We start from the raw sequence: 10,308 nt of genomic DNA, 5'->3' as shown, positions 1-10,308 counted from the left end.
AACTTCCTCCTTTCAGCTGGAGCAGGAGAAACGAGGAAATGTGCTTCTGTTGTCTGATGATGAACATTTCTGTCAGTCTAGTTTGACTTCCTCGTAAAGTGAAAGACAGACGGTTTGTGTTTTGAATCCAGCAGCCTTCAGTGTTTGTCGTCTCCAGATCAAAGCAGAACGTTCCACCATCAAAAAAAGCTCTTTTGTTTCCCCCTGAATCTTCTCATATCACCAGATATGTCCTAGTGACCCCCCCCCTCCCCCGTGTAAGTCTGAATGATCAAACCCGTTCCACACGGATCAAACTTTCACTAATAAAGTAACCAGAGGAAAAACCAAAGCTGTGGGCAGCGGCTTTCCAGAGGCTTCTTCTTCTGAATCTCTCGGATTCCTGATCTGAACTCAAGAAAAGCAAGAAATACACTATAAGCACTTTAAACATCTTTCAGAAGTTCAGGATTTGGGGAATTTTTCTCACCTAAAGTGAGAGATTCCAGATCCAGAGGTTTTATTGTCATTTCAAGCACATAAAGTTCAGTTCAGTTCAGATTAAAATGAGATTTCTCCAGGACATAAAGGTATAAAAAGGAGCAGGCTATAGAAAAGAAGGAGGGGGGGGGGGGTACAGAGAACAGGAGGGTCTTAGGCTGGATTCAGACTGAACACATTTGGTTCTGAAAGTGAACCAGAGTTCGTTTCCCCCAATAATCCATCCGGCACACATTTTCAGTCTGAATGAACCCAAGCGGACCCTGGTCAGGGGCCTCATTTATGAACGGTCCTTCATTCAAGCTCTGACCCAGGCGTACGCACAAAAACGGGTGAAATGAGAAACGGCGACACCGTCGGCAGATGGAAGAAACACGGGAAAGTGAAAATGACAATACTGCCTCTCAGAAATAACATGAAGACTTCACAAAGCAAGTCTGACAATTAACAGCTACATCAACACCCGTTTGATCGATCAGCAGTGAAACAAACAAAACAAATCAAACGAAAATTACAACAGAAATTCAAATGAACACTTATTTGCAGAAAGAAAAGTGAAATATGTTCTGCAATATTGGCATGTTGTGCAATTCATCCTCATAAATAATATAAATAATATAGTTAACAGAACGAAATACAAAACTGATATTCTCCTCAGTGTGTCCGTCTGGCGGAGCAGATATAGGTGTAATTAGACAGACGGATGGACGGACGGACGGACGGATGTACTAATTGTCCACTGGGGAAAGTTGTTTTCATAGTAAAACATTTCTTCATAAGCTACAGAATTATGGTATTCATGCATATGCCTTTAGTTTGTTTTATTTTTGATAAAACCATGTATGGCGTATGTCTCAACCATTCAGAAAGCAACAAGAAATTACATTTCCACGTGGATTATTACCGACATCTGTAGCTTGTCAGATGTAATTAAATAGAGGGAAATAAAATGCTCCATCACAATGCGTAATGACGCACAATGGCTGATCTTAGAAGATGTGGCAAATGGAAGAATTCAGAGTGAACGCATCTTTAGACAGCAAGAAGACTTGTTGGCAAACGAGGACGAGTGGCTTATGAGCCGGTTCCCACTTCCTCCAGCCGTCCTGTTGGACCTCTGCAGGCTTTTGGGGGTGTGTCACCCGGTGCATCTGGCGCGTCGGCGTCCCCCTGCGCCTGAGTCACCACTCCACTTAATAGGGATTCCCCAATTCTTGCCGCTTGTCTCTCATCAAGAGGGGTCAGCTCCGGTGTCCCCCCCCGTGGCAGACACATTCTGCTGACGATGCAGCGCCAGACGTTTTTTTTGCCTCGACTTTGATGTCGACATTTCTTTTTTATTTCGGCCACGGTCAGAGGTTGTGAGGCTGCAGCATTTGGCGTCTGCCACCGTTTGCCGCTCACGTGCCTTTTTGGCATTAGTAATGCCCACACTGTGCCCTCCAAACAACACTTTTCTCCTCTTTTCCACCTCGCCAACGATAACTTCTACTTCACATTGAGTGAAGTTACGTTTTTTTGATTTCCTCTCCGTATTTGCCATGGTTTCGCAATCAATGAATATTCATTTGTGGGCGTTTCACGGACTATTTATGGGCAACTATGGGCGTGTCATGAAGCCGCAAAAGCTGCGCTGCATTTAGAATTGGTTGTGTTTTATTAAGGGAAAGATGCGTAGGATGTGCGTGCGCACGGTTTTATAAATCCGAATATTTCTGTGCGTACGCACGTCCTATGTTTCATCCGTACGCCACTTCTGACGCAAATCCTACGCAAAGTTTTATAAATGAGGCCCCAGGTTCAGGATTAGATCCAGACCAAATGAGGCAGACTCGGTCTGGACCTAAAGGTTTCCTGGTTTGAATGCACCCAGAGTCACACTAAAGTTCATTCTAAGCAGAAAGACACATCACAACTCTAAACAGGAGGAACATTTTCAGAATTGCAGAAAAAATGAAATATTTCTGAACTGTTTTCCAGCCGAATATTCAGCTTATTGTAATGAAACTCAAAACAACTTGATGAACCTGAACGTACACGTCAATCACAGCTGCTCAGAGCAGCCCGGGACGATGGCCCACGAGGAAAGTTCTTCAGGAAGCCTCTGAAGAAGCTTTTGAAGCAGTCATGCATGAGCCGTGTGTAATCATTGCACTGTTTATGTGCAATAAATATTGATACAGGCGTCAATTACGTAATTTTACCGTGATATGTGCTCCGTACATGCAATATAAAGGTTTGACATTACAAGCTATACAAAAGTTGGTTAGACATGCATTTGCAAAAATCACAGACAATTGTGTGTCATGCAAGTAATAATTGGCATAAACTATGAAAAATATGCATAAACTGTGTAATTCTCAACAGAATTTTTTTTTTGAACAGATCGAATCCAAATTTACGTAAAGACCCGTCAGCTGAAACCCGCCATGGAGAGCAGGGCACACCGACGAATGATGAACGCAACAAACACTTGTGAATATCACACATGAATCACGACAGACCGACATTTCAGACATGGAAATGCATGTAGTGGCTGTGGGACACGTCCTTGAATGAACTGGGGCCTCATTTATAAACGTTGCGTACGCACAAAAGAAGGCGTACGCCACTCTCTACGCAATAGTTGAGATTTATAAAAAGCAAACTTGACGGGAAAATGTGCGGTCCTTCACGCAAGCTCTGACCCAGGCGTACGCACAAAAACGGGTGAAATGAGAAATGGCGACACCGTCGGCAGATGGAAGAAACACGTGAAAGTGACAGTGTGTGCCAAATCGTGCTGGCATGTGCTGTGCTACACAATGTGGCACAGCTTAAAAACGTGCCTCTACCCCCTGGCGCTGATTGCTGTGTTGGCCCCGACCCTGAACCCCATCCCCACGCATTTGAGCCAAATGCTGCTGCTGTGCGCCAGCGTTTGGAAGGGATGCGTCGCTTGTAAAGAAAAAGAGGTGTGGAAAATATTATTTATTTAAGAATTCCCTCATCGTGCAGTTTATTTCAGTCAGGGCGATCTTGATTTCGCCCAACTCCTTGGCCACCTCTCTGATTGAACTACTGACTTCCCTCTGCATTTCAAGGACTGCATCGGTGAGGACGCGCATCGTAACCACTGGCCCCGCTGGAACACCCCAGCAACTAAAATAAAATTGTTTTATATCAATAATCTGTAATTGTGTAGCCTGCATACATGTGACTTGACTGCATTCATTTTAATTATTTCTCTTACCTGTGTCACCCTGACCCTGGCGCGTCGGCGTCCTCCTCCGTCTCAGTCAGGTGACTGAGGCGGAGGAGGACGCCGATAAGGGGGACTTAATAGGGATTCCCCAATAATAGCGGTCAGTTTCTCATCAAGAGGGGTCAGCTCCGGTCCCCCCCCACCCCCCACCCCCCCACGTGGCGGACACACTCTGCCGATGCAGCACTAGACGTTTTTTTGCCTCGACTTTGATGTCCGATCATTTCTTTCATTTCTTTTTTATTTCGGCCACGGTCCGAGGTTGTGAGGCTGCAGCATTTTCGGCGTCTGCCACCGTTTGCCACTCACGTGCCTTTTTGGCATTAGTAAAGCCCACACTGTGCCCTCCAAACAACACTTTATCCTCTTTTCCACCTCGCCAACGATAACTTCTACTTCACATTGAGTGAAGTTACGTTTTTTTGATTTCCTCTCTGTGTTTGCCATGATTTAGCAAGCCATGAATATTAATTTGTGGGCGTTTCACGGACTATTTATGGGCAACTATGGGCGTGTCATGAAGCCGCAAAAGCTGCGCTGCATTTAGAATCGGTTGTGATTTATTAAGGGAAAGATGCGTAGGATGTGCGTGCGCACGGTTTAATAAATCCGAATATTTCTGTGCGTACGCACGTCCTATGTTTCATCCGTACGCCACTTCTGACGCAAATCCTACGCAAAGTTTTAGAAATGAGGCCCCTGGTGCGGATCCGGGAAATCCGACTGTTTAATTAAAACAAAACATCACGAGGGCCCGCGTCGGGCGCTGACCGTGGTGCTGATGCCATGTGATTTATGTTCAGTGCTCCAAATGTCATAAATAAAGAAATTGAATGAACGGCAGGTTTACCTGTTCTTTGCGTGGTTTATTCGTACTTCTTCCATGGTTTTAACGTGGTTCATTTGTGATACAGCTGTCAAAATTTCATGTAAAGACCACAACTTTTCTCACTTTTTTCCACATATATTCACATTTGACCAGTTTACAACCGTGGACATTGCAGAAAATGTACGTAGTGACTGTGTCACAGAGTCAGAACAACAAACTGAGGTGTGGCTGGAAGGGGGCGGAGCCTTTTCAGCCCCAAAACCAGCTGGAAACCATCTGAATGGGGATCGTCTTTAGACCTGGCAGTAATCTGGTGACTGAACAGAAGGATAGTGGAGTGAAAGGGAAGAGTGGAGAGGTTTCCTGTAGATGTTGGAGAGGAGGTCCTTTGCTGATGGTGCGTCTGCAGATTCTCCCAGCACTAGAACAGAGAACCGTTCTGCTGCTGCATCACTCTCATTCTGCCGGAACTCCTCTGGAATCTCAAACCTCCGGCTTAGAACTCAGAAATCCAAATCCAATTTTTTCGGTGATTGATTCGCAGTGCTCCTCATCTAATTGGTTGGGCAGCAGGGCTAATAACTGATGTAGATACATGGGGGCCATTTCCCCCAGGCTTTCATGAAAACATGCAATTGACCTTTCCAGCTGTGCGTGGCCTTGTGGCTGTGAGGAGCTTGGAGGAGGAAGCCATCAGTCCCCGATTCCACTAATATGGACAGAAATCTGCTCATTTATCTTCCAGGCCGGGAATCCTCTTTGTAAATGAGTCTGAAGGTTTCAATCTTCCGTCTAATTATTCTTTGGATTTGTAAAGTGACCTTTGCAGGTAATCTATTTCGACTGTGCGGCACTAATCATGTCAAGGATTTAAAGAGAACAACAGACTCCATTCTACAATGTCTCACATATGTCGGCTCTACAACATAAGAAACACAAGGAGACCAGCAGGAGAATCAGTGATCGTTCCTCCAGAGGAGCTGGAGATGTTTGCTGAGTGTCAGAAGAATGCTTTCCAGAGTTGGAACATAGTTGTTTAAGATGGAGTAGATAACAGGTCTATTGCTTTGAAACAGGAAAAACATCTCTGCTTTTAATTTCCTTACTTTGAGGATGTTTCTGGAGAAGATCTGGAGGAGCTGCTGTGTGACGGCCGGATCCAGTGAGAGGAGCTGAGGTCTGGGGGAACAAACGGCAGAAACGTAATTTTGAAAAAGTAAAAAAAAATTTTCAACAAAAACTGTCATCATTTCTGTCTTGACAGAAAAACCGTCGTATCAAGACGAAAGCAAAAGCCTTTTCCAAGAACGTTCTCATTAACCCTTGTGCTATCCTATGACCCCCCCCCCCCTTCCATTGACGTGTTCCCCCTACCATGACAAAGGTGGAAAGATTTCATGTAATCCATGGACACCAGTGAAGATCACAAATCATTGAAGAAAAAAGGTTCCGAGCACTGTCTAGTGGGTCTAGATGACCCCACTCCCAATGTTAAAGTGCCTAGGATAGCACAAGGGTTAATCAAGAATTCATCTTATTAAGAAAGTTTTTCAAATGAAAATGAATCTTATTTTGAGAAAACACGAGAGAAGGAGGAGCATCTAGAGAGGAGGAGGATGTTCAGGGAGCAGAGGTGGAGAAGGTGGATTCTTTGTGGTGATCAAAGGAAGCAGCTGAAAGATAAAAGGTTTTTCTTGGATAAAATTGAACATAAACGTCATTTTTCAGGTTTTTTCATACTTTCATTGAAAACAAATGAATTTTAAGCTTATATAATAAAATAATGGTTTTTTTTTTTTTTTTTTTTTTTAACTTGTCCTGTCCAACAGCTGGGCAGACAGATGAGAGCTGATGGCCTCTTGTGTTGGACATATTTTACTTTAACAAGAGGGGTTATTAATCTTCAGACAAACCAAAGGTATGTCTGAATAAACCCCTTTTGGAATTGAGGCCAAACTTTATTAATTTCAAACATGTTTGAAGATCTTTGGTGTTGGACCGGACGGAAAAGGAAAGAAGGGAAGAAGAAAGAGGGACGTTAGAGAGAGGGGGGGGTAGGAGGGTGATAATAGGAGGGGAAGGGGGGTAAGACCATGAAGCAGCATAAAATAATGTTTTAAATATATTTGAAGGCCGTTCCTTAAAATGCCCCCCATCCCCCAAGCATTCCATCTCCTGTTGTGTAATGTGGTTGAAGTTCTACCCCCCCCAACCCCCCCCCCCCACAGCTATACTAATCCTTTCTCATCTTCCCCACATCTATTTATTCTCCTTCATTAAGTTGTCCTCCCTCATTCCCTCCCCGCTCTCTTTATCCCTCTCCCCTCCTCAAACTAATCCCCTTCAGAAACCACTCATCAATTAATCACCCCCCCCCCACACCTCCTTTTTCAGATGCTCTTAGACTCGTCTCCGTGTTTTCAGGTTCTCAGAGTTTTCTCAATGAGGGACAGAATTCACACCTTTGTGTTTTAAAGAGGAGAATCTCTCAGGTTTGGATTTCCTTCAGAGTTCTGTAAAGTTCTGCTCACCAGGCCTTCTGTCTGCAGCTCCTTCAGCCCGCCTCTGAGCGCCTGGCATCCTTTGTTTTGCCTTCTGTTGTTCCTGTGAGCACGCTGGAAGACATCCTGATGTGTGTTTGTTGCTTTCTGTTGAAAGTTTTCCTGAAAAAGACCAAAGACCAATCTGCACAAGCACACGGCGGCGAGCTGTCAGAGCAGAATCTCTTCCCGCCATCCTCCCCTCTCATGAAAAAAGCCCGGCTTCCTTCTTTGATGTGCCGTCACCTGGATGCTCGTGGGTGTGATGGCCGCAGCTTTCTCGGCATTAATCCCCCGTCAATCCGGCTGACAGCAGTCAAGAGTCTGCAGGAATCACTGCTCCCCAGTCTGCACCTTTTCCTCCATCCAGACAGACAGACGACTGCAGAAGTCCTTCTTCCCTTTCCTCTGTTGTTTCTGCTGTCGTGACTTCTCCCACAATGCATTCTTTATTTTTGTTACACTTTGATGAAACCTCTCAGATATCTATGATGTTTGGCGCGTAAAAAAGACATTTAAAGTAAAAATGTCTTCCTATTTTTCTTATCAACTTGACTTGTATCTCAGGACAACCTGAATGTAAAAAAGAAATCTTGGTAATTTGTTTTTGTGGGGATTCTTTCCCGCCGCGGTCTGCAGCTGAACCCATTATGAAGTCCTTTCTTCTCACCTGCACGTTCTCTAGTTTGTCTACTAGAAAATTGTCAGGATGCCTTCAACGTTCCCATGTTTTTGTCTGTTTCCTCAGTAACCAGGTTCACCAGCCGTCCCTCACCACAACTCCGGCCGGCTCTCGTCTCGGTGCCTCAGCGTCTGCCCGCCTTTGGACTGCAGACGTCCGGCTTTCCCACGAAAAGACTTGAAACAATTCTCCATACAGATTACTGACCGGAGTGTGAACGTGTTGCACCGACAACTACTGAAGAAGCTGCACACTTTGGAAGGTTTCCACCAACACTGGCCGACAATGACTTCAGAATGATCTGATTCCCTATGGATGAAAGACTAAAGCATGTTCACCTGTCATCTCATCTCCCCCCCGATGGAAGCGTGTTTCCCGTGGCAGAGCTGAGGGTCTTTTTAACCATCGTCAGAGCTTAAGGCAGAATTTTCTGTCCAGGAGGTCAGAGGTCAGGTGTGTTGGGCGACGCTGCTCCACTTCCATGACACGGTTGAACCTTTTAATTGTCGAGCATGAGCGGCACGGACGCTGCAGAACGACCACGACAAACGTTTGACATTGCAGCCTGGCGGGAGTCACGCCGCTCGACTCACTAAGCAGAGCTGTGGAAAACAATAGCAGAAGTGTCAGGAGACAGATTGTTATTCAGAGCAGAGAGGCCCTTAAAGCATCAAATCGGCCCGGCTGACTCTGAAACACTTCATCCAAACGGCATTGCTTGCACTCCAGGCACGGCCAGGCAGACTTAAAGTGGCCCCAACGTGAGGAGATCAATACCTGATGATTGGTTCACAGAGAGAACTCTGGCTGACTGCAGGAATACAGGCAAGAAGAGCCTGAAAAACACTTCTGGGACAAAAAGGTTTGGATCAGAAAAGGACAGTTTGATGGTCCAAACGCCACATTTTTACTGACACTGTCTCAGAAACGGAAACATTTCCTCTACAAATAAGACATAGAACCATCCTTTCCTCTGAGCATTTAGCAGAGAAGCATGATGAAGGCCAGACAAGGTGGAGGCTACCGCAGTCCCTCATGGTTCACCTTTCACGTCTCGCTGTTCCAGTGCTTTTTTTCCTGCATCCTGATTGGCTGCTGAAGTTGTCAATCAACCCCCTCTGTGCTGTGTCTCCTGTGCAGAATGTGTTCAGCCAGATCCACAGAAATCTTTGGTCAGATCTGCGTTTCATTCTTTAATCTTGGACGTCTTTTTCTATAAAAGTTTGAACTTTGAGAGTTTAGGAGAGAAAAGTGTGAAACGGTGCAGGTGGGAGTTTTACCGCCTTGACCCTCTTGGATTTGACCTGTAGCGCGTTTGGAACGGAGCTCCCGCCAGAAACGAGGGAAGTGGATGATTGTGTAAAAGGAGTCTGTGAAGAGACACACAGAGCTGACAGGAAATGACATCACAGCAGCTGGAGAGGGAAAACACACTCACACAAAAATAAACACACACAGACTCACAAGTCTGAGCATCTTTGCTTCCTGCCTCCCCTGCGACCCGTCATGGATGAGCGCAAACACACACACACACACACACATAGACTCACACACACATACACCTACACACACACAAACATACGCACACACATATAGACTCACACACACACCACACACACATAAATACCTATAGACTCACAAACATGCACATACACACACACCTACACACACACACTGCTACACACACACACACCTATAGACTCACACACCTACACACACACACAGCTACACACACACACACTCACACACACACACTGAAGCAGCAGAGGACATTTCACGTTGTCTTTGACTTTGCCATTTCTTGTCTACAGTTGTGTGTGTGTGTGTGTGTGTGTCTGTGTTTGTATGGGGAGTGTGTGTGAGGTGGGGGGGTTGTGACAGCTTCCCTGACCAGCTGAGCCTTTCGGCTATAATTGGAGTCCAGCAGGAAGCGGGGGCCGCTGCCTGTAATTGGACAGCAGCCAGAACTTGTTTGGACGCTTGTCTGAGCCTCTCCTCCTCGTTTCAGCCTCTCAATTACTCCCTGGGTGCAGAGCTCCTCACCGACCAACCACCACCCAAACACCACCCTCTGCCTTTCCTCGTGAAATCCTCTGTGGGGGGGAGTTGGAACAGTTGCAGTCATCATCATGAGCATCCGAGGACGGTTAATTAGCTTAAGTCATCTGGGAGAGATGAGCAGGTTCAGCCATTGGTGGGGAATAATTCCACATCTGGATCCTCAAAGCTGACAGGCAGCAGCAGACGCTCAGACCATGATGACACCTATCATCTGTGCATGCTTTCCTCAGCCCAGACGCTTTCCCCTTACGTCCAGATCCAAACAATTACCCACGTGAACAGATTTCACACTGAATTCATGACGAGGATCAGCGCTGACAACAGCTTCAACCAACCAATCAGTGAGCAGTTTGCTGCTGTGGGCGGAGTAATGAGTCCAACATTTCAACAGGATGACCCCGGTCCGATTCTAAAACCATCGCACACTTTAGGGGCGGGGGGGGGGGGGGGACACACACTCCCCTTTTGGTCA

General features: G+C 45.9%; 1 long non-coding RNA gene across 1 annotated transcript; it reads right to left on the bottom strand.

Annotated features, from left to right (window-relative positions):
• Positions 1 to 4,661: 4,661 nt before the first annotated feature.
• On the bottom strand, positions 4,662 to 9,297 carry LOC110014697. Its single transcript, XR_002873478.1, has 3 exons — positions 7,340 to 9,297; positions 7,085 to 7,216; positions 4,662 to 5,732 (listed from the first exon to the last, which is right to left on the bottom strand). It is a non-coding gene; the product is annotated as an uncharacterized LOC110014697 (long non-coding RNA).
• Between the last annotated feature and the right edge of the window lie 1,011 nt (positions 9,298 to 10,308).

The sequence above is a fragment of the Oryzias latipes genome, chromosome 7, assembly GCF_002234675.1.
Source record: "Oryzias latipes chromosome 7, ASM223467v1".
NCBI lineage: Eukaryota > Metazoa > Chordata > Actinopteri > Beloniformes > Adrianichthyidae > Oryzias > Oryzias latipes.
This window is presented reverse-complemented; position numbering and strand designations above follow the sequence as displayed.